This window comes from Triturus cristatus, chromosome 10, assembly GCF_964204655.1.
Source record: "Triturus cristatus chromosome 10, aTriCri1.1, whole genome shotgun sequence".
In the NCBI taxonomy this organism is placed as follows: domain Eukaryota; kingdom Metazoa; phylum Chordata; class Amphibia; order Caudata; family Salamandridae; genus Triturus; species Triturus cristatus.
In genome coordinates, this window is record NC_140593.1 from 412,069,841 (window position 1) to 412,094,315 (window position 24,475).

General features: G+C 43.1%; 1 protein-coding gene across 1 annotated transcript in view; it reads left to right on the forward strand.

The window, feature by feature from the left end:
* The window catches only part of GAD2 (glutamate decarboxylase 2), a 498,210-nt gene that overhangs the window by 361,122 nt on the left and 112,613 nt on the right, over nucleotides 1-24,475 (forward strand). The gene's annotated exons all lie outside the window — the stretch shown is intronic.

The following is a 24,475-nucleotide window of genomic DNA, read 5'->3' on the forward strand; positions in this document are numbered from 1 at the left end:
TAAAACTTTATTGCTGAAGAACATCGAGGAGTGCGGACGTCTTCCAGTAATTGGAGGGTCATTACCCAATAATCCATCAGTAACTTTTAGGAAAACCAACAGTATGGGCATGTCACTAGTTAGAAACAACCTCGAAGTGAAAGGAAAGGGTTCATGGCTTATGGCAAGGAAAGGGTTCTTTAAATGCTCCACATGCAAGGCGTGTCAACACCACGACCTATACAACAGCATTTGGCACCAGAATTTGCTAAATAAGTCAACATCTTACATGCAAATCTGACTTTGTGGTGTATGTGCTTACCTGCAGCTGTAATTTGAAGTATGTAGAAGGCACAAAATGACCTGTGCATAAAAGGATTCTCCAACATATCCGGGCTATTTGCAACAATGATGAGAATTACCCTGTTGCAAGGCACTTTAAGATTAACCATAACAGCAATTCAAAGCATCCCCATAAGAGAGGAGGTGATAGAGAATCAAAATTAAGGAGGTTGGAAACAACATATATCCTGCAATTTGGTTCTAAATACCCCAGGGGGCTGAATACTAGTGAAGATTTATATACTTTCTTATGGCGATATTGACTAACGCAATAGTGAAGAGTACATCATGGAGTCCTTGAGATAGGAGAGAGTACTGATAAAACACATAAATGTTTCTCACCTTGTGATATGATGAATGATTTGGTGTTCCACCTTACATTAATTTTTAGAATGCAAATTTTAGTATAGTATTTATATATTTATGATGTTTTAGGATTGATTTTAGGAATCATTATTGGAAAGTGTATTGTTATGCTTCCATATATATTTTCTGATTTTCTGATGGATCTACCTATTATATTTATTATATTATATTTATTGTTGTCCTAGAAATTTTTGCACTTTAGAAATGTATGCAATTTGCACAACTTATCCGCTCACAGTGGAGGTGGGGTCTACCACAGATGCTGCTTTGAATTAATAATTGTAGGATCATGTGATAGACAATGTGAGCCCTTGCAGGAGTAGAGATTTTAGGTGGTCGCCTTAGTGGAATCCGGAACTGTTAAGTGTTTTTAACTTTTCTTTTTTTTGTATGGGGTTCATTAGGAATTGTATTACACTGATTTTGTTAAGCACTTTATTAGGTTTCACTGGATGGGCATAGTGAGGAACTGAATTGATTCATGCATTTATGCTGCTATTATTTATTTATTGTATATTTAAATAAGTATATTTTTGCCTTTTAGATTTGGAAGGGCTTGGATGTTTTTTAGTGACCATGATTTTACATTTATGTATTTATTAATGACCATTGGATTTAGCTGTGAAGTGTTTTCACTATGTCCATGAATATGCCATTTACACTTGCACTTTAAAAAGCGAGGAAAATTGCCAAAGAGTTGTCATGTGATCAAGGGCAGGATCGCCTGAAACGCATAACGGAGGAGTTGGCTGAATAAAATTTGCACAGAACTCTTGGGTTCACGCTTGTTTGTTCTTAAAGGAGGAGAAGTGAAGGCGAGTTGTAGCACCATATATATATATATATATATATATATATATATATATATATATATATATATATATATATATAATTATTATTTTTATTTATTTGGAAAAAAAATTGAGGAGGAGGAGAGCTTGTGTGTGGCCCCCCTCGCTGAGCCAGATATTGGCCATGAGGACCCCATCCCCGGCACCAACGCTGCCATTATTTCTCCCACCGCTGGCAGGAGCAGAAAGGCTCCCTACAGATGGGAGCAGAAAACTTCCTGCCTGCAAAAGCGTGGACAGGGAACAGTAAAAGTATTTCCAACCTCAGGAGCACAAATTAAAGGTGCTCCTACCATGCAGGAGCCCATTCACTGTTGTGTGCTATCTGGGAGCCAGCGGGTTCAAGGTGCCCTTGGGGCTCCCACCACGGCCACCAAAGGGACCCTCACTTGTTGGTTGCCCTGGGTGGGATCGGGGCACTCAGGGAAACAAAGAATGGCTGATTCCTGCCTGCAACCAGAGTGGATGCTGGCTGGGGCCAGCAAGGCCACAGGAGCATTAGGCTTCCCTAATCCCCCCTGGCCGGCGCCCCTCTATATTTAACAAAGTTGTTGTTTGCCACGGATGGGACCAGGGCAACCAAACAAAAAAAAATGTAAATAAAAAACTGTCACAAACATGAAATGAGAAGAGCAGCCATGCACTGCTTATGTGACCTCACATATTACATCTCCCATGACATGTTCTATGTATCATAGATAACATAATTGATGACAACTGAAATGACATCATTGATGATATCACTGTGCATGGCGGGGGACGAGTTATAGTTACTTCTGTTAAGTATAACTGGTGAATGTCAGTGTTTCTTTCAGTTTAAAGTGTTATGTTTTAGCTGACATTTTCTCCTTACTATGTCACTTTAATCTTTGTTTTCTAGTGAATTCATATGTGTAGATATCAATCTATCTATCTACACACAATTTAATTTATAGCATTCCATTCCACTCTCCTTGCCCTGCATTATAAACTGGCCTTGGTGAACCATAGGCTCTGTGCATCCTCTTTTGTTTAAAGTGCTCCTTCCTTTTTGGCCTCATAAAGTGTGAAACTAAAATCATTTTAAACTCCCAGGGGCATATGTATCAACATCACCATTTGCGATTCTCAAATAGCGATTTTTAAAGAATCGCTATTTGAGAATTGCAAAATGGGATGTATTTAAAAAATTGCAAACTTTTTGCGATTTCTTAAAATTCCTTAATTGCGATTAGCAAATTGCGAAATCACAATTAAGGAATACCTGCCCATTCAGTTCTATGGGCCAGGAGACCCATAGGAATGAATGGGAAGTAATTCTCAAATAGCGAATCGCTATTTGCTAATCGCAATTTGAGAATAATTTCAAAGGTGCAAGGGTGTCCTGATGACACCCTGATGCACCCCTGAAATTAGCATGTGTGTGCATATGGCGCACATACATGAGCGCCACGTGGCACTTTGTAAAATTTAAAAAAGTGCTTTTTGAAAGGAAATCGCAAATTACCACCAACTGGAAGTTGGTGGTAATTTGCGATTTCTTAAGGATAATTCACACAACTTGGGTGCTTTTTACATATCATTTAAGAAATCGCAATTTGCAATTTCTTAAATGCTTACGCAAAATTAAGAAATCGCTAAATTAGCAATTCCTTAATTTTGCGATGGGATTTGCCTCATACATCCCGATTACCGATTTTTTAATCGCAAACGCTGTTATTTTGCGAATCGCAGCGTTTGCGATTAAAAAATCGTTTGATACATATACCCCCTGGTTTTGTGATAGCCATTGAATTGCTACTCCATGCACTCCCTATCTAACAATAATCATTATAAGGCAATTTTAAAGACAAATATATTTTATTTATATTGCACTGTACGCTATAACATGACAATAGAAGGATATACTGCTGGGCATGGTTTCCATTTAAAGCCAATATCAGTAATAGGGTAATATAGCCCCGATTATTCAGTGTTGTGATGTAATAGCGTGGAAAACAAACTGCTGTTTACAATGCTATCACATACACTTCTGGCAAATAGCTGTCCCCACTTTCCACAGAATTCAAGAGACCAGTGGGAAGCGACAGAATGGTGAATAATGTAACATTTCGGAATGGCTGGCAATAATAAGGGAGAGCAGGAGCATGGCACTACAAGAGGCAGGATAAAGCAAAGAAAAAGAATGTGGGGGAGGGTAGCAAGACACCATTTTCTTTCCATAAATGGTAAGGATGAAGAGGAAGACACACCAGTGGAGTGTTGAGTGGACTGGGTACTAGGTTTCTTTAATTTTTTCAGAGTAAGGGTAGGAAAAGCCCACAGCGAGGCATTGAAGGTGGCAGGATGATGGGTATATTTTTATATACATTGGATGGGAAAAAAACAGAGATCCTGAAGAAAGATGAAGGGAGTGGCAGGACTAAGAGTATTGTTGTTTGGTGTTGTATGTTGGGGATTTCTCTTTAAAGATTGGAATGTTGACAATGTTCTATATTTGTTTCGAATGGAGCATCCTGAGCAAGGCAGTTGGATTATGGCTGTCTTGGGATGACTACTCTCTCATTGCTCTGCTTAATAAATGTTTTTTTGACCTTCATATGGTGGCAGTCAGATTCTTCACAACAATTATTGGCGACAAACTAGCCAGTCGTTGGGGATCTGCAATGGGGGTTGTAAGGTATTCAAGGAACCTGTGTTTTGGGCGTTTTGAGGAGTTCTACGTTACCTTATCGGAGTGGACATGCTCAAGAGAAGTAGTAAGGATTTGACATTTGTGTTGGCTGCCCTTTAAAATGTAGTGAGTCTGCATCACTATTTGGGTGGTTTTTAACGTTGTTCGAAAGAAGTTGAGCGGCCAATTTGAATCACTTACCTTTTCATTGTTGCGGATGCTCCTGAAGCAGCTTTATGTGACGCATCCTCTGTTTGGTGCTTGGCTCACACAGGATGTAAGCGCCATCTTGGTTTGGGGATCATCCACGCCTTGTGTGTCAGCAATAGTTCTGAATTGGAAAAGATGGATGCGTGCAACTTTGGAGCCATTTTGCTTAGGGCTTCATGGTGTGCGCACACCTCTGTGTGTGACTGCCTTGGTAATTTCTTTAGCATGTGTCTTCTGTTTTGGTGACACCCACACCTCGTGCTTTGTATATGCTTTGCTTACTGTTTGTATGCACGTCTTGCGCCAATTTGTTTCAGCAACATGGTGATGCGCACACCTTAATGCAATGTGCATCTTATCTGGATTGGTTTACTTCAGTCTGCTTTTCATTTACCAGTGATGCGTGCATCTAAGTATTCTTTATTTTACAGTGGTTATACTTTTGTGTGACTATTAACTTTTGTAGTTTTGAGATGCATTCTTTATTTTGAATAGGCTTGTGAAAGGGAGTCCCATGCTTCCATTATCACCCCACCTCTGTTCCTACCACAACCTGGATCACCATAGGAAGATTGGATAGGGATGTTCGAAAACTATATTGAGGCACTAGATGGGCAGATTTTCCATCCTTCTCATAAGAAAGCTTTATTTTGCATTATGTTAGGGAAAGAAGATGTATTTAAAGTACCTAGCAGGGACTCTCGATCTAAAAGGTCAGCGCATTTTGGATGACTATCTTGAAGTGAAGAAAAGACTCGAACCTAGATTTGACAGGGAGGTTAATTTGGTGATGGCCAAATTCAAATTCTATACCCAGCCACAGAATAATAATGAATCTGAGGATGAGTTTATTTCAAGACTTAGAGAACTGTCTATGAAATGTCAATTCTGAGTTTTGAATGATGAGTTGGTTTGTCATCAGTTAATTATTCAATGCAGGAGCAAACAAATGCAGGAACATCTCTGGGCAGTGAAAAATCCCTCTCTTAAAGATGCTAATGATATAGCCAAAGTTGTCGAAAAATCAGAGTTGTGGATGAAAAAGATGGAAAAACGAGGCAGAAGTTGTTGTGATGTTTCAAGTGTAGCGCAAAACAGAAATGTTGATGTGGATGTGGGGGTGCTGGTTAAATCCAGCAATTAAAGGTTAATAAACAGACAGAGTGGCAAACGTAATCAGTGTGGTAGTAACTTTCACAATTCTAAGTCTAAACCTTGTGCAGCATTCAATAGAGATTGCAGGAAGTGTGGTCGCAGAGGCCATTTTGCCAAAGTCTGTATAAAGAATGTAGCAAAAGGAAAGTGGCACCTGTTGGTGAGGAAAGTTTGAAGCGTTTACATTCTGATAGGATTTTAAGTGTGGGTTGTGATCAACATGCAGAGGGAAGAAAAAGAAAGTCCAAAACAAAATTTGTGTTGAATTGTGAAGATGTGGAACATATGGTAGATTCAGCTTCTATTTACACCATTATCCCAAAAATTATGCTTTTCGATCATTGGCCTGATACTAGTTTATCTCCCAAGGACATAAATCCTGTTATCAGGGGTAGACCATTGACCTGATTGGCTTCATGCCCTCCACAATAAATTTTGAGGGTGAGGAAATAAAGAGGAAGGTATATGTGGCAAAGAATGGCCAACCCATTTTAGGCTGGAAGCATCAGTATGACCTCAACATTGTCATTGATCCCAGAGCACCCAATTAGGTGTTGATGGTAGAAGAAACTTCGTTATCTGATATTATCAAGGAGGCTCATGAAATTATCAGAGAAGGTTTGGGACAGTTAAAAGGTTATGTTCATAAAATTGTCTTGCATCCCAATGCCATTCCTGTTCAGCAAAAGGTAAAGAGAAATCTGTTAATTGCCCGCATTGTAGTCAAAGAGATGATTGATGACATGACCTCTATTGGGGTAATTGAACCTATTAAAACTTTGTAGTGGATCTGACCAGTGGTCATCACGGAAAAGGCAGATTGCATTTCAGGTTTTGTGTGGTCCTTAGGTCATTGAATCAGATTGTTGTGGTGGATGCGTATACTCTGCCAAACATACATGAATTTATACTTTTAGTGGATGCATTGCATTGAAAAATGGTTATCAACAGATAAAACTACACAATGAGTCCAAACCTTTAACGGCTTTCTTCACGATGGAGGGTATGTGTCAGTTTGCCGTATGCCATTTGGCTTGTTCTCTGCAGTGAGTTTTTTCCAGAGAATGATATCTGAAATATTTTAACATATGGATGACATTCTGTATTTTCAGGATGATATATTGGTGTTAAGGGAGACAGTGGGATAACATAATCTGGTACTTAGGCAAGCTTTGCACAAATTGAAATTGAAATCCCGCACGAACCAGGCCACTTCCGGGTCCCGACCCGGATGTCCTTCCATGAGCCCCGCTATTTACGCTGCCTCCGCTAAGCGCACAAACAGAACTGAATGAAACAGAACACTCGTACCGGGCATTAGCCAAGATTTGAGGTAAGCATTGCAACGAAGCAGTTACTCCCGTCGGCTTTACCTCCTTCTTTGAACTAAGGATTTCTTTTCTCCTTTTTGATCCCCTCCCCTTAGAATCCGACTATATCTTTCTAGCACATCGTGGAAACGTCCATTTTCAGTAATACCCGGTAAGCTCTACTCTGCCCTTCCTTGCCTCTAACGCTTAAATACCTCACTCGTCACGAATACCATCACTGTAAAATATAAATCTGCACGACCACAATACTCGTATTTTGTTATACTTTTAAATTTAAAATTAAACACGCACAGTGAAAACGCCTCTCTGATCACGTCTTGCTGTAATTACGTCAAGTCTTGTCACCACTGTATTATCAGTTTCTACTTAACTTCATCATTCAAGAGCACGCTAAACCTTTTACATATGCCCTCACAATACCGCGCCACGTAAATATAAATACGTCTATCCCGTTTGGGACCACAATTTGCCGTGCTGCCGACCTCGACTTTTTGACGGCCGATTTATAAGTTCACGCATGAAATACCTAGTGCACGTTAATGAACTCTTTCGAATGATTCAGACGCCTGTAAATTCCCTCCTTGATTACCCTATTCACGATCTCGCGTACAACCAACCAAGATACTCACCTCGAGCATTTTATTACACAACAACCACGCCACCTGATTTTACCTGATCACTGAATCACGACCACTTGGCTTTAAGCCTTCTCACTTTTCTCGTCTATAATTGAGATATCACCATACTCGCCTTGCATGCGCTACGACCAGTTCCATTATAAAGACTAATTTAAATCCTCTCTCTCGTGACAAACCCTACCGACGCAATATCAACTCATCACCCTGATGCCCATGACCCGGTACAAACCTGTAAATATATAACTTTTACTTATTTACACACCAAACTTTAATGTTTTGTTGGCCCACAATGTGTCATATATACGTTTCGTCATTGCCGTTCTTCACCAATGTATACTTTTTTGGCACTGTTATTTATTCACTCTCGTGTTCCATACTCTATGACTTGTCGAAAATTTCATACCGTTACGCGTATGTGGATCACATTACATTTACCCTGTAAATTGATACAAATAACGTATTTTTCTCGATATATGACAATGTTTCTGTTTATACACTCGAATGATCTGTGGCACATGGAACCTTTGACTTCTTTGGTCTTGATGACCTCCATTACGTCCTGTGATTCTTCTTTCTCTAATATGGACATGCACAATATTGTATTGTATCCTATAATATGTCACACACTGTACCTTTAACTTACTTATTCTTGATACCTACTGTACCGTCCACACTAACCCTCACGTGACCTCTCCAAATAATTAAAACAAACCCCCCTTCTTTTTTCCTTTGGCTTTCTTCTATAAAACGCACTATCCTTTTCCCTACTAATTCTCCGCTGTTAAACATTACTCCTAAATGTGTATCTTATTGTTCTTTCTGTTTTCTTCTCCCATTAACGTTCTTACATTTTGACTCACTGGCCTGTTTTCTCTTTAACTCTTGTGCTTAACATGTCATATGCATTCGCATATCCCAAATGTTTTTTACCTACCCTTAAAATGAACAGCCCTGAAGAAGCCCCAGGCCTATAGGCCATGTAGGGGGCGAAACACGTGTTGGCTGTGCCACCCCTTGGTTTTTTCTCATACCCACCCCTATGTATGAGTGCAAATAAAGGACTAGCTCACGTTTAAATCAACTTGCTTTGAATTGGAATTTTTTCCTCCAAGAATCAGAATACACTAATCTTGCCTTGACAACCCATCAGAACTTTTGCTAAAACTAGGGGGATAGGGGTTTCCCCCTGTCATTGGGCAAGAACCAGTACCTCTCGACTAACGCTTATTACCTGGCGAGTAAGGGATAGGGGCCTTTCTCCCCTCTTCCGAAGAAAAACAAATTGAAAGAGGCAGGACTCACTCTTAGGCAGGAAAAGTGCAAGTTCATGGTTGCACAGATTAAATACTTAGGCTACACTGTTTCGGGAGCGGGTATTAAACCAAAACATAATCTGTTGACTGCAATAAAACAGGCAGTAGGTCCCACTGACAAAGATCAGCTCCGGTCCTTAATGAGACTCATTGAATATTATTCTAATTGTTTTTTACAAAGTTGCTGAAAAGAGGGAGTGTTTGAGAACATTGTTCAGGAAAGGCGGGAAATTTGAGTGAGGAGATGTACAACAAAAATGTTTGGAGAATATCAAGAATGAAATTTGTGAACACTGAAGTGAAAATACTGGTGCAATCTTGGCAACCCGACTGCTCAAATCATCACAACGTTAATACATGACGACCAGTTGGGGTTCATGCTGAGCCACCCGCCTAAACCTCCGACAGACACACAACTGGCTGATTAAGGTAAAAGAGCAAAACAAGCCTCACATTTTGTTGTTGCTGGAAACAGGCCTTTGATGTGGTGCATTTGCCTTTTCTAGACTGTATGTTGACTAAATTCAGGGAAGGGCCAAAGTTTCGGAGATGGGTAACACTTCTCTACAACCAACCCATGGCTACAGTGCGAGTAAATGGGGCAAGTTCGACACCATTCTCTATATGTAGGGGACGATGCCAGGATGCCCCCTTTCTCCACTGCCTTTCGAGCTAACCTTTGAATCCCTTGCATGCAAAATCTGAGAACACCCTGGAATCAGGGGTTTCCAAATTAGCACCACTGACAAAAAAGAGGAAAAGATTTTTCTCTACGCCGATGACATCCTACTTTATATCTTGAGCCCTGACATGACAATTCCACTATTACTTGACACCTTAAGGGAGTATGGCAGTTACTCCGGTTCTAAAATAAACTGGAAACAAATGTACACTTTATTGTCCCAATGCCACAGAGATAAGTTGGCCAATGCCCGGCAAACTGAGAACTGTACAGGAGGGATTTCAATATTTAGGAATCTTTATAACTCCACATCAAGGGAAATGTAGAGCCCAAAACCTAGGAAAGGTCCTAAGGAATTTTAAGACAGATGCGGAGCGGTGGAAAGACCTTCCCATCCCCTGTTCAGAAGAGGAGCTATTTTTAAAATGATCACACTGCCCCAACTGTCATATGCCCTACAGAACACATACCACCCACTCCCAAGGGAAGTTTTTACCGAATTGTAAAGTGGGATCAGATTGTTACTATCGCAAGGAGGTAACCCCAGAATAGCACTTAAAACGCTACAGCAGAACCCCTATAATGGGGGGATTGCCCTACCAGATGTGGAAGCATATCACTGGGCCTCCCACCTTGTCCCTATTAATGAATGGATACACAGAGCTAAAGACCACCCGACATATTGCCTGGAAAGAGAATCTATGACACCTCACACACACCTACATTATCTCTATGGGGAAAGGGCGTTCCATGTTAATGCCTGCAATGCAAGTCACCCTAGAAGCATGGACAAGAACGACAAAGACTATAGGATGGACAGGACAGATCACACTGACCACACCACTCTGGGTAGGAAGCAGATTCAAATAAATACACAAACTTAAAGGGTTCTAGACCTGGGATCTCCAGGGCATCTCTACACTAGGAGACATAATGGGCAAAGGGAAACTCAAAACGTGGGCACAGCTTACTCAGGAATATGACCTAAATAAATCCCAGTTTATTAAATATGCACAGCTTCGCCATGCATGGCACACAGAGGACATTCAGGGTGCAAATCTCCCGGAATATGCCCCATTAGAGGAAAGATTACTACAGGAAGAATTAGTGGAAAAGGTGGTCTCCCTTACATATAAAACTATCAATAATAAAATAGCGGACAGACTGGCGGTTTGCGGACAAAATGGGAAAAAGATATAGGACCCTTAGAAGACATTGCTTGGGAAGTAGCCTTAATGCACCCCAGAGAAGTAGCCATCAAGACGAGACAACGCCTCATACAATAGCAGGTGCTACATAGAACTTACTACGAAAAGGAAAACTTGCATAAGACGGGGAGGTCCGAATCACCATACTGCAGCACCTGTAAAACCGTGAAAGGTGATTTCTTCCACACACTATGGGCATGCCATGAAATACAGACTTACTGGGAGACTATAATAGGGGCCCTGGGGTCAATACTGGGAACCACGCTGTCAGTTGAACCGAAATTTGCCATATTGGAAATCCTGAGTGAGGTGTACATAACGAGGAAACAATTGATCTTCGCCTCACTAGGATTAGAGGTGGCTAAGCGTGATGCAGCTAGAAGGTGGGGAGTGACAGAGAACCCGACAATCCAGGACTGGACAAATGGAATGGATCTCTAAATGGCAGCTGAACGCACCACATATCAAAGTAGGGCTGCCCCAAAACATTCCACAAAATTTGGGGTACGTGGAGATGGCACTTTGGGCTTGATCTGTGGGATGCTACACAACAATCCATGTCACTAGTGGCGAAGATTCCCGGTCCTCTCTTGTTTCAGGGCCTACAAGAGAGAGCTGTGAGTTCGGAATGAGCAAGGATATTATATAAACTTAACATACAACATGGGAAAAAGAGGGGTTTCTATCAAAAAGGGCGGGGTTTATATGCGACCAAAGTTTGCAATATTGTTTATTGGAAGTATTGATTGCAAAATAAAATAAAAAGGTTTATAAAAAAAAAGAATGACATTTGTGATGCAAGCATTGCAGAACCCTTTCATACTCTTTTAACCGTTAATGCCAGTGCCACAGGTATTAATGCTGTTCTTTCGCAGTTACATAGAAGTAAGGAAAAATACGGTAGCTTTTGCCTCAAGAACTTTGACAATTATGAGTGGCATTATTCAGTTATCTAACGTGAGGCATTAGCAGCTACTTGGGGTGCTGTGGATTTTAGAACTTACTTGTGGGGTACAAAAATTATATTCTGAACTGACCATAAACCCTAAGTGAAGGTTTTACTCACAGGTGGAGCTGGGAAGGGGTCATCTAGATTAGCAAGGTTAGCTGCTAGATTGCAAGAACATTGTTATATTGTCAAAATATTGCCAGGCTGATTATCTATCTCATCTTTCAGTTGATTGACATTTGGCAGATGGACCTGCTGTGCTTGCAAAGGAGGTTGAGAGTGCTGTGCCGTTAGTAAATGATACTGTGTCTTGGGGTGATGTTGCTGTCATGATTAAGGAGTGGGAAAAGGAGATGGAGACGGATTCTATGTTATAGGAAGCTAAGCGTCTCATTCTATTGGGTGGCAGCCGTGAGAGCACAGTTTTGCCCTCTGTGAGACCTTTTGTTAAGGATTTTGATGGGTTTACAAGTGAGTAGAGAAATGTTGGTGATGAGGGGTGAAAGGTTTGTTCCACTCATGGGTTTACTTTCTAAATTGATCACATTATCTCATGAAGAGCATTTGGGACAGACTTGTACCAAGAAACCTCTTAAGTCAGAGTTATGGTGGCTTGGTGTGGATGATAAAGTCACGAGGCGGGTTGAAAATTGTAGGGTGTGTAAAGAAGGTAAGAGATTGAAAGTCAGGATGCCGTCAGAAATGGACACATCAGTGTTCCAGGTAGGCCTTGGCACACTGTTTGTTTAGATCTTATTGGACCGTTGAATGGACTCAGAAGTGATTTTAAGTTTGTTTTGGTGGTCATGGATGTCAAAATGAAGTGGCTGTTTGTGCATGAAGTCTCCGCTAGATCAACAATTGGTTTGTTAAAAGAGATTTTTATTGAGGAAGGTGTTCCCTTAGTAATTATAACGGATAACGGATAATGGTACTCAATTAACATCTTATGAGATGCAGGTTTTTTGGGGTCTTGTGGAATTAAGCAAAATCACACCTCTTTTTACAACCCACAGGCTAATGATATGGTGGAGGGAGCTAATAGGTTGGTCAAGGGCACAATTCAGTTGGCTGAGGCAAATGTTCACGATGTTGAGAAGCTAGTGTTGGCATGGTATTGGCATATCAGACGACTAAGCACACTGTAAATGATAAATCTCCACTGGAGATGATGCGTGGTAGAGTTCTGGGCACCAAGTTGATTCAGGCATGGCTAAAGGAGTATTGTTGCATGCTGGCAGCAAGGACAAGTTGCCTTAGAGATATTTGGGACACATCAGGAATGGTGACCGGGTTAAGATTAAGTCTGACCGGGTTCGTCAGGGACTCACTAAGTTCAAAGAGCCTTTCAAGGTTAAAGATATGCATAAGTATTTTGCTATTCTTGAGAATAGGGAGAGCTGAAACAATTGGAGAGCTCCATTTTACCAAAAATGTGGTGAATGTCAGCGAGAGAAGGAGTGTAGTGGATTCACATTAATTTCTGACAATGCATTGTGTTCCTCATCAAATAGGGCTGTTGAGGGAGTTTCCTTGGGTGGAGGAAATTCCAGATGCATGTTAAGTGCAAATTCAAATGGTGTAAGGGCAAGAAGTGTCAGGAATAGAAAACCACCAATACCAATATGTATGTGCAATTATGTTAATTAGACTTGTATCATGTGTATAATTTCATAAATATTCATTGTTCAATATTTTTTTAATTCTCATGCTTCTCCATTTGTTAATTTCTTTGTATTCTTTGCATTGTAAGGGAAGAGGACATGTTGTATGGTGTATCTTAGGGGATTCTCTTTAAAGATTGGAATGTTGACAATGTTCTATACTGATTGGAGTTGAGTGTCCTATACATGGCAGTTGGATGCCGGCTGGCGTAGGGTGACTACGCTCTAGTTGCTGCGCTTAATGAATGGTTATTTAACCTTAATATGGTGGCACTCGGATTTCTCACAACAAGTACGTTTCTCAAGAATCTTTTATGAAGGCAGGAGGGAAGCCCAGAGTGAGGAGGGGGCTTGCCATGGGTGTCATATAGGGGCACAAGGGTCACAGATGTGACTCCTGGCTTGCCTGTGGCGCCCCTGGCACTGTCTTTGTGAACCCTGGCCTCTCAAGCAACACAATCAATATCAGAAACACAGGCAGCTCCACCCTCCTTGTTTTCAGCCCATGTTTTATTAAGCTAACAGTGAATGATTGTTTTTAAAAAAAAAACTTTATTTAATATTTTCAAGTGAATGAAATACAAGCAAGGCAAAGAAAAAACACAAGACAGCTTCCCAGAGAGAATATGATCTCAAACATCACACACAAGTATGTTGAGGCATCCTGTTTCATTATATATTTCCCCCTGGCAACATTTAAACAACCTGGCAACATTCTCCCTCCTATAAGCCCACCACCTGACATTCCCAGCATGGTGATTATGTCGATAGAAAAAACATAGTGGTGCAGACTTACCCCATTCCGGTGGAGACTATTTCCGCAGCCCTGCTGTGAGGTAGGGGTAGAGCTAATTTCAAGCAAATAATTATTTAGGGGATTCCAAATGTCCTTGGCTCTAGATGCAGGGGGTTGTGTCGTTGCATACAATTCACAATTTGTATTACAATATGTGAGGCTGGGAAGTCAGGCATTCGTTGTAGGGGTAACCGCCCTGCCCCACCGGAGCACTATCTCCTCTTCACAAGTAGAAGGGCGATAGCAAGGAATTTGTGCATCTGCTTAGGAAAACCATGTACATATCCCAACAAGGCCACCTTGGGTGGAGGGGCAATATCCAGTTGTGTCATTCGCTATAGAATTATGTGAATGGATCTTCAATAATCCCTAATTTTAACACAATTCCAGGTCATATGTGGAAATTCGGCATGAGGCCCTCCACACTTAGGGTAGTTGTGAGGCCGGTCGGGGTCAATAGAATTGATTTTCGAAGGCGACATGTGTGCCCTCCATAGATACTTAAAGTGGATTCATTTATGTCTACTGTTAAGGGAAACCTCTTTGGTCTGGGTACAACAATAGGAACAATGTGAGTCCTGTATCGAGAGTCCTAGGTCTGACTCCCATGCCTCTCGGATCTTGGCATCTTTTCTAGGGACTAAAACCATGGATGATTTGTATAATTTGGAGGTTAGGTTATTCCCCCGCTGCCTGTTATCACTAGCGTGAGCGGTGGGAAGAACTCAGGCTCCAATGGAAATTCAATAATCCGCGCTCTAAGTGCCCTCCGGACCCTACATAAAACGAATTAGTCCATAAAAGTAGCTTCGCTAAACCTCCCGCCCTCTGTGCTAGAAAACACAAGACCCTCCGGGAACAGGTCCCATATCTTATCTAAGGAATATGAAGTAAGTGTGCGTTGGACCAGTTCCTCCTCAGTGATGGGGAGCCACGGGTTATTGTTAATCGGGATCTCAGAAGAGTATAAGGCGTGCCCACCTGTTATGCGCGCTATCTTCTGCCAGGCCCAACTAATGGTTGATACTGTTTGGATGTCTCAGGGGTCACGGGGAAATCCCTGTGGTAGTACCGTTCTCAGCGGGGCTGGAAGTACTTGGTCAGCCTCAGGCCTAGCATACGGGATCCGTGCGACTGGGTGGTACCAGGAGTGTGCAAAGCTGCATTGCGCAACTTGGTAATATATCTGAAAATTAGGAACCCCAAATCCTCTTTCATGCGGTAAGGTCAATGTGTCCCAACCAACTCTGGCTCTGCCCCCTCCCCAAACGAGCCTGATGAGGTGGGAACGGATAGTTCTGAAAAAGCTATTGGGGAGGGGAATGGGAATATTATGAAACAGATACAGGAATTTGGGAAGGACCACCATTTTTATGATTGCGACCAGACCAGCCAAAGAAAGAGGGCGCTTCAACCAGCGTTCCACCTGTTGCTCTAGATTATGCAATGCTGGGCCATAGTTGAGTAAAATGATCTGTTCAGTTTCTCTATGCATCTGGATTTCCAATTATCTAGCCGACTCATCTCACCACTTCAGGGGGAACCCACAGTCCCCCTTGATGGCGCTTGGGGTTAGAGGAAAAATTTCCAACTTACCCCAGTTTATTCCCAAACCAGAGAATCCAACAAATCGGATGATCTCTCTGATTCTCCTTAGGGTGACATAGAAAAATAATAATGTCATCGACGTAAAGCGAGATTAAAAGAGGACCTGTCTTGAACTGAAGACCCCTATGTAGATGTCTCTCCTGATGAAAAGCAACGGTGAAAGCGGACAGCCCTGCCTAGTACTGTGGGTAAGGGCAAACTGAGAGGACAGGGTGCCGTTTAGTCGAAGCCTAGCTGTAGGTGAAGTATAAAGTAGTGCAGTGAGATCAATGAACCCCTTAGGCATTGCCATCTTCCTCATAACTGCCAAGAGAAAGGGCCACTCCAAAGAGTCAAAGGCCTTTTCGGTGTCAAGTAATACGGCAGCCGCCGGGACCTCCGGTGAGATTCTGTGTATAGCAGCAAACAATGTACGCAGATTTAGCGCTGTCGATCTGTGAGGGACAAGTCTGGACTGAGTCGGGGAGATAATTTGATCTAGCAGCAGGGCAAGTCTCAACGCAATCATTTTAGCGAGGATTTCATAATCAAGATTTAAAAGTGACAACGGTCTATATGAACCACACAGGAGTGGGTCCTTCCTGGCCTTGGGAAGAAGGATTACTACTGCCTCATGCCGTGTGGGGGCAGTTCCATGCATTTGAGCGTTTCATTATAGACCTCGAGAAGGTAAGGTACCAAGAGGCTCTTGTAGGCTTTATAAAAATTGCCAGTGAACCCGTCCAATCCTGGGGCAGTCGCACCATTCATGGCATCAATAGCACTAATGATTTCTTCAGCGGAGAATGGCTCAGCCAGGAATTGTTGCATTACTCTGTCAAGCAAAACCAGCTCAATTTTCGCTAAGTATTCATTGCGAACCTCTGCACTATGAGTTACGCGTGTCGAGTACAGATTTGAGTAATAGTCCAGAAATTCATCCCGTATAACCGGGGTGCCTGTAAGCGTCTGCCAACTTGAGGAACAGATACAGGCAATGTAAGATTGTCCGGTTGAGGGTCCCAGGGGATGCGCCAAAGTTCGGCCAGGTCTGTCTCCCTCACCATGGCATCGCGCAGTGGCATTAAGAAATGTGTTTCGCGCTCTGCTCAACTTGTTCCCTGCCCCTGTCAAGCGATTCTAGTTGCTGCTCAATGCGAGCTAATGTACGCCTCAGATCTTTCAATACCCCAGCATGCTTAGAGATACAGACCCACTGCATGTAACTTTTAAAAGCCTCCCAAAGAGTGGCCCAAGATTGCTCCAAACTTTTATTTAAATCAAAATATTCTACAATAGCAGTGTTGTGTAGTTCCTATATGACCTATACAGGATCTGCGCGTTTGGATAACATAAACTGTCGGATTGGTGGCAGACTGATTCCGTACACCCCCACTGGGTATGTTAGCCTGTCTGTATCAGCTAGCTCACAGTGCCACTATAATCTCTTCTTACCAAGGAGAGAATAGGTTCTGGGAACCTCAGAACATGACAACCCTGATTCCTCAGGACCGTGGAAACAATATACTACTTTTCGCTCGTGCTTACTTCGTTTGTCTCAGAGAGGTACATTGATAATCATTTTTGAACAGTTGTTATTCTGGTGTAGAATAGATGTGCTGCAACAACCGTGAGACAGTATATGAGATAAATGATTAACAGTACTACAAAGGTAAAAGGATGGTAGAGTTCTACCATCTTTCTACAATCATGAATACATTTGTGTATATGAAACACATGATAAAAGATGATTCATACGATGCCTACCTAACTAGATGTACCTACATGTACCTAGAATGGGTGTAGGTGTTAAGGTGTTAAAGTGTTAAAACCAAGAATTCCTGTAGGATTCAGTCAACCCAATTACCTTAAGTGAGACTGTGGGATCCCGTCCTGGTCTCGAGCTGGACACACCACAAGGGATGTTAGATCACTCAGAGCTGGAGTGTCTGCATGCAGGAACCACAGTGTCTTTGGTCAGTGTATCGGCCAGGATGTATCTATCTCCTCTAACTCTCTTAGCAAGATCTGATGTATATACTGGTCTTCCCAGGGGTCCTGCTGTGTTACTGTGTCGGCCGAAGGCTGACGTTGGGCATGAACTTTATAGATAGATTTTATACAGGAGATGGTGGTCCTGCTGTGCTTCCAAGAATCCTCATGCATAATGTATGGGATTTCGAACTGGGGAAAACCCGCGTTCTGAATGCAGTGTAATATCTAGGTAAAAGGTCAGCCCCTGTACACCGTGACCAGTGTAATGTAAGGAGAGAAAATAGGTGAAGAGTAACAAGTTTACCTGTGCCTATATTACTGTACCTATATGGAATATAACTGCAGCACGAAGTTCGGCACTGAACACCTCATCCATCAGCGCCTGACCCGGGAACCTCCACTGTCTCTCACACCCCTCAGGCCGGGGGGGCCTGACAGTGAAAACCACAGGGGAACGATCAGAGAGAGTGCTAGGGAGATGCTGAGATGCTCTATACCAAGCTGCCAAGTTGGGGGATACAAGCCAGAAATCCAATCGAGTCCAGGTATTGTACTGCGCAGAGTAGTGAGTATATATGGATTCCCCCGGTCGGCAGAGTCACCACGCATCTACAAGACCAAGCGAGTCACACAGCTCCATTAACGCACGGCGTGACCATGGCTTGGAGTCTGAGGAGACAGACGTACTGTCTAGCGCTGGGTCCAATAGAAGGTTAAAATCACCACCCATCCAAATATAGTCTACATCAAACCGCAAGAGCTGCGTATGAAGGTCATGAAAGAATTCTGGGTTGTCAATATTAGGCGCATAAACACAAACAAACGCCCTGGCTAATTGATAGGGCAGGTGTATATGGATTAGCACAGCTGTTCCCCGGGCATATGTGCCATAGTTCGCAAAATAGCCATGGGGGCCCCAAGATGAAGCAAAACTGGTGGAAGTTGACTTAGGCAAGTGCGTCTCTTGTAGAAATGCGACATCAACTTGATGTCTCTGTAAATAGTGCAACACCTGTTTCCCCTTCCTAGCGTTATTTAGGCCCCTCACATTCCAAGTAATCAGTGTCAGGTACGAAAAGGTGGACAGTTTACCCCACAAAGACATATATATGATTTAAAAATGACTGTGTGTATGAATTGCATTTAACACATAGCCTGTCACAGTGAGCATTCAGATCTATAAATAATGGTACCCAGTGAGAACAAACAACTCCACCCCCCACCCATCTCTGCACACCCATTCACAGGAAAAAAAAGCCCCAATAATAAACCAATAGAATGTATCATGGGAACATAATGAACGCGAAGGAAAAAACAAAACCACATACATTGCAAATAATAATACACACTTGGGGCGAGGCAACGCCTCGCCGGCTACCCAACTTTGCATATGAATTGAAAACACATATTTTGCCCCAGAACAAAAGAGTACAGATTAATTAGCCTTTGCACATGGGTTTCAGCAGCTTAGATCATTCGGAAGAGAAAAGTTCCACGCTAGCCACCAAGCCACTGTGAGGCAGAGAAACCCAAGAAAAGCCTTTATTCTTGGCACCGAAGCTCCCTTTGAAGACTTTGCAAAATCCCTGAACTGCAGTGGGGGTATCAAACACTCTGGACCGCCTCTCAACATCAACCCGAAGGCGGGCCGGGTAGATAATGCCATATCTGAGTCCCAAATTGCGGAGCGTGGTCTTCACACCTGTGTATTTCCTTCTCGCCTCCTGGACTATGGCAGTGAAGTCAGGGAATAGCGCTATTGTCGAGCCTTGCCAGGATGTAGTGCCATTATCTCTTGCCAGTCGTAGCACCGTATTCCTGTCCCAGAAATTTAGGAGACTAGGAGTCTAGAAGGGCAGCCCGGATTGAGAAGAGAGCCAAGGGAGCGGTGCGCTTGCTCCACTACGAAAGTGACGGTAAAGGCCTCCTTACCAAAGAGGTCCGTGAGCAAGGTCTCGACAAATAAGTCCATGCGCCCAGTGTTTGGGGACTCCGGCACACCTAGGATGCGTACGTTATTGCGCGTACATTGCGCTTCAAGGTCCTCATTTTTCATGGCTACATTTTTAAGGATCTTTTCTATTTGGGGTAGAGACGTTTGATGGATTGTCCGGCTCCATCTTCCAGATCGGAAACCCTGCCTTCTGCATGCCTCTCATGTACATCAAGTTTGGCCCCCATGGTATCCAGACATTATTCTAAGACATCGAAATGCCCATCCAAGGCTTTGAACCCCGCTCTAAGCTCCTGCATCAGTGCGTCTGACCGGGGAGGGTATTGGTTGAACTGGCCCCCACCGCTCCCCCTTCAGCCATGTCAGTGACAGACTCCGCAGACGTATCACTCGGATGACTGAATTGTAGTAATCTTTGTTTAGGGTCCTTACGTCCCATGACACATCCCATGGACCAGGGGTCAGTGGGCGGGTGTCTAGGGGGACACCGAGTTGTGTCGCAGTTATGGATAAAGGATTCAATGCCTCGTCCCCCAAATGCGGCTTGATCGGGGTCAATATTGTGGGGTCCGCTCAATACATGGCGGTGTATTTTGTTTACTTCGAGGACCCAGCGGCAGGCAGATCCAGACAGCTCAAGAACTCAGTGCCCCCCCCGGGCCTCTCCCACCGAGGCGAGGCTCCAGTTTATAGTCGTTGGGGCACGCAGCAGTCACAAATGTACCCACGGGTAGGTCTCAATGATGTGTACCGTCAAGGGCAAGGTAGCGAGTGAACAGCAGCCCCCACAATCAAGCACCTATCAGTGCGGTTCAGGCCAGAGCTGTGCGTAGTTCACTCCGCCGCCGCTGGCACCTCTCGGAGGCCGTTGGCACTTCAACTCTCAGCAGCTGAGCAAAAATCCCCCAACGCCCCCCAACCGGCCAGACTAGCCGGGTGGGTGCCCCCCAGGCTCACCCGCAGCCCCTCACACCATAGGGCCTCCGGGAGTGGTCCAGGCTGGCCTACCTGTGAGGCGCAGGGTCATGGCTCCAGTCCAGGGATGTCCGGCGTTACTTCATGCACCCCCGTCCTCCGGCACCCTCACCGCACCCTCACCGCACATGCCTCCGGCACCACAATCTCGTGCTCCGCGACTCACAGTCCAGGGTTTTCACTGCGCCACAGCCACCCCGGTCAATCTCACCACGGCAAAACACATCCCTGTGCCCGAGCGACCTTCTGTGGGAAGGATGGCTCAGGATGTAGGCAGAATAGGGCAAGGGTGTCGGGTTCGCAGGCGGAGCTTCAGCGCTGTGCGACCATCTTGGTTGGCAGCCTGGCCACGCCCCCAACAGTGAGTGATTGTTTATTATTCACTATTAGTGTAATCAAAAATGAACCATCGGCTCCTGGAATAGGCCAGGAGGTATGTAAAGTTAAAAAAAAAATTTTAATGGTATGTTGTGTGTTTGCTTGAGAATGAGAGTGTGTGAGAGAGGGAATGTCTATGTCAAAGAATGTGTGTTTGGGAGCATGTGTGTGTGAGTGACTGTGATAGGAAGGGAGTAGGAATAAATAAGATGGAATGTCAGGTAGTGAGTGAGTGAGAATGTGGTGTTATGCTTGTCAGTCTTCCTTTGCCCCTGGCGAATGTAATTCTTGGTTTATAGGGACACCCAGGGAAAATAATAGCTCTGGCATTCTGGGTGCAATTCCTAATATGACATGGACCTGTGACAAAATACTGCCACTGGAATACTAAGATATAATACTTGACATACGGGACATGCACAGCAAACATTTATTGGTAACATACAGGAGGTTAATGTTAACAGTTTTTAAAGCATGTGAGTACCAATCAGCATCTTAGTGCTAGTGTCCATTATGAGAAAAACAATGCAATGGCAACAGAGGTGGAACATTTAACCATAGGGGCAGAAGAGCCAAGTTTTAAGTTCTTTCCAAAATTTTGGCAGATTAGGCTGTGCTCTAAGATGGATGGGCAAAGAGTTCCATCACTTGGAGGTGGAAAAGAGAAACTCCTTCCTCCCCAGTGTGCTTTTTTTAATTCTGGGGAATGATCACCCGCCTGGCTGTACTTGACTGAAGACTGTGAGTAGGAGAATACCATTGAAAGATGTTTTGAAGAAAAAGAGGGACTGCCTGATGCAAGGTTTTCTGAGCCCAACACAATGCCTTAAAACAAATTATTGTCCTGATCGGCAGCTAATGCAGTTCCTTGATAGTTTTGGGGGCTGAACAGAATTTTGGAAGGTTCCTCAACACTCAGGCTGCCACATTTTGAAGGGTCTGCAATTTGTTAAGACAATGCTCTTGAGAGCCTACGTATAGAACATTGCAGTAATCCAATTTTGAAATATAGCTATGATGACTGTTTTTGTTTTCCTCAACTCACATTAGAGTAAGGATAGAATTTTCCTTAATACTCTTAGAGTGAGAAAGCAGGAGGATGTTACCTGTTTGGTATGGTGCATGTAAGCTAATTTGGTATCAAAGATGACCCCCAAGGGTCTAGTTTTCTGGACTGGCAGTTGAAGGGGCACTAAGTTAGGAGGCCACCATGTAGTGTTCCAGTGAGAGTTATCATTGCAAACAGTAGCACCTCGTTTTTTTTCAGAGTTTAGCTTTCGACAATTCTTCTGCATCGAGTCAGCGATGTGGGTCTTACAGGCATTAAACTTTTACTGGTTCAGACGAGACAGACACCACGATTTGGCTGTCATCAGCATGGGAGTATCCTGCAAACCTGCAAGCTCAAATAAATTCAATCAGTGGAGTGAAATAAGCATTAAACAGGGTTGGACTTAGCAAAGATCCTTGAGGACCCCACACGGAAGGGTGAAGGAGGCAGAAGTGAAATCCTCTAGGGTCACCACATGCTCTCTATTGGAGAAAAAAAGCTCTAATTCGTTTTAGAGCCGAGCCTTTAATATCAACCCTTTCAAGACAGTTGATCCAACAGGATCAGGGTCACATTGTCACCACTATCTACGATGACTCTGATCTCTTCAGTGATGGAATCAACCTACAGGAGATCACTCGTATACCCAGTTGAGACCTGGGTGATAAATGTGTATAGCAAAAACAATGTCTCAAGAGGTAATATTTAGAAGGCCGTTAAAAAAGAAACATGCACATTAAGTTGCAAAGAAAAAGAAAAAACAGTAACCTGGTCCTGAAGATGACCTTAACTCACTAAAGGTCGAAATGCCGTTGACCTTCCAGCACAATTCTTGACACAAATCTACTGTTCACGAAATTGTCAATCCCTTGTAAATTTATCTCTGTTAAAAAATTACTCGTGAACCAGAAAGTACCTCGTATATATTGTTAATTTTGTCTGCCTGTGCCGTTCCTCACTGTGTCACTTGTCACTTGCGCCGCTCACCGTATGTCCCACGAGCACTCGTGAACAAGTTTTTTTTGGGTTACGCCCACATTTCTTGTAAACATTTCTGATACTGTTTTCCTGCTTATACTTGTTCTAAATACAGATTGCTCCTTGCATCTTTCACCAAAACCCTTGTCTCTTTTCCTTTTTCTTTGCAACTTAATGTGCATGTTTCTTTTTTAACGGCCTCCTAAATATTACCTGTTGAGACATTGTTTTTGGTATACACTCTGATCTCTTCAGTGGCTGCAACTAGATTGGAGTCTGTACAATGATTGGGTCTAAACCCATCCTGTGCTGTGTGAAGGTGGTTGGAGGTTTCAGGGGGGTTATACTCTCTTGATTCATGGCCTTTTCGAGGATATTGGCAGGTAGGGGAAGGTGGCCTGTCATTCTTCAACCTCAAGGAGGTCAAGCATGGGCTGCTTCAAAAGGGAGAATATGGATGCTTTTTTCCACACAACTGGAAAACAGCCAGAGGTGAGAATCCTGTTAAAAAGCAGAGTAAGATGAACTGAGATAGTCTAAGATACTGGATGAAGCACCTGTGGAGGGAATGGTTCAGAAGAGGCACCTGACTTAATGATTTCAATAAGGATGGTTACCCTCTCTTCATTCAGTGGGGAGAAGGTGGTCAATACAGGAAGGCCCTGACTCAGTTAATCAGAGACAGATTCCTCAGCCGTTATTCCTTTTAGGGATGGATCTGTTTTGTCAGATATTATAGTAAATTCTGAATATATTTTGTTTGTCTTGGTAAAAATGAAATTGGCTATTTTGTCATGTCACATAGCTGTTGGTCCAATGTGGCTGCAGTTTATTGCAAAAATAAGATAATGACTTTACTGTTTTGAAGAGCTCCTCCTTAACTGACTTGCCAGCTGCCCTAATTTTGTCTGTGAATCATTTTGTTTTAGATGCATAAATTTGGGCTTTGCATTCTTTTATCATAGATTTAGTTTTTTCCCTCCGGGCAGTAATTTAGCCTACAGAGTTGCTCTTGATGCCTGCATTTTCTTTAAAGTTCTCTCAACTCTAGAGAGTACCAGGGCGCTGATGGCGAGGACCTGTGATTAGGCCTGATTTTTAAGGGAGCGAGTTGGGTGACTGCTGAGACTTCAGCATAGTTGGCGGCTGCTTGCTCAACTTCTGCTTGTTTTGCTTTATAATAGGTACCTATTCACTAGGCCCAATCATATATCTCTTGAACCGGCTTTGGTTTTCTTTTTAAGTTGCTTGCTCAACATCGTCATTGATTATAGGCTGGGATTCACACAACAGGTTGTTTAGTTTAAGGTTGTCTGTTATATTCCAAGAGCGGCATTTTATAACTGCTGATACATTCGAGATTGAGGGAATTAAATTGGTGCTGATTAACTTGAACATAATGGATCTATGAGCCAGAGGT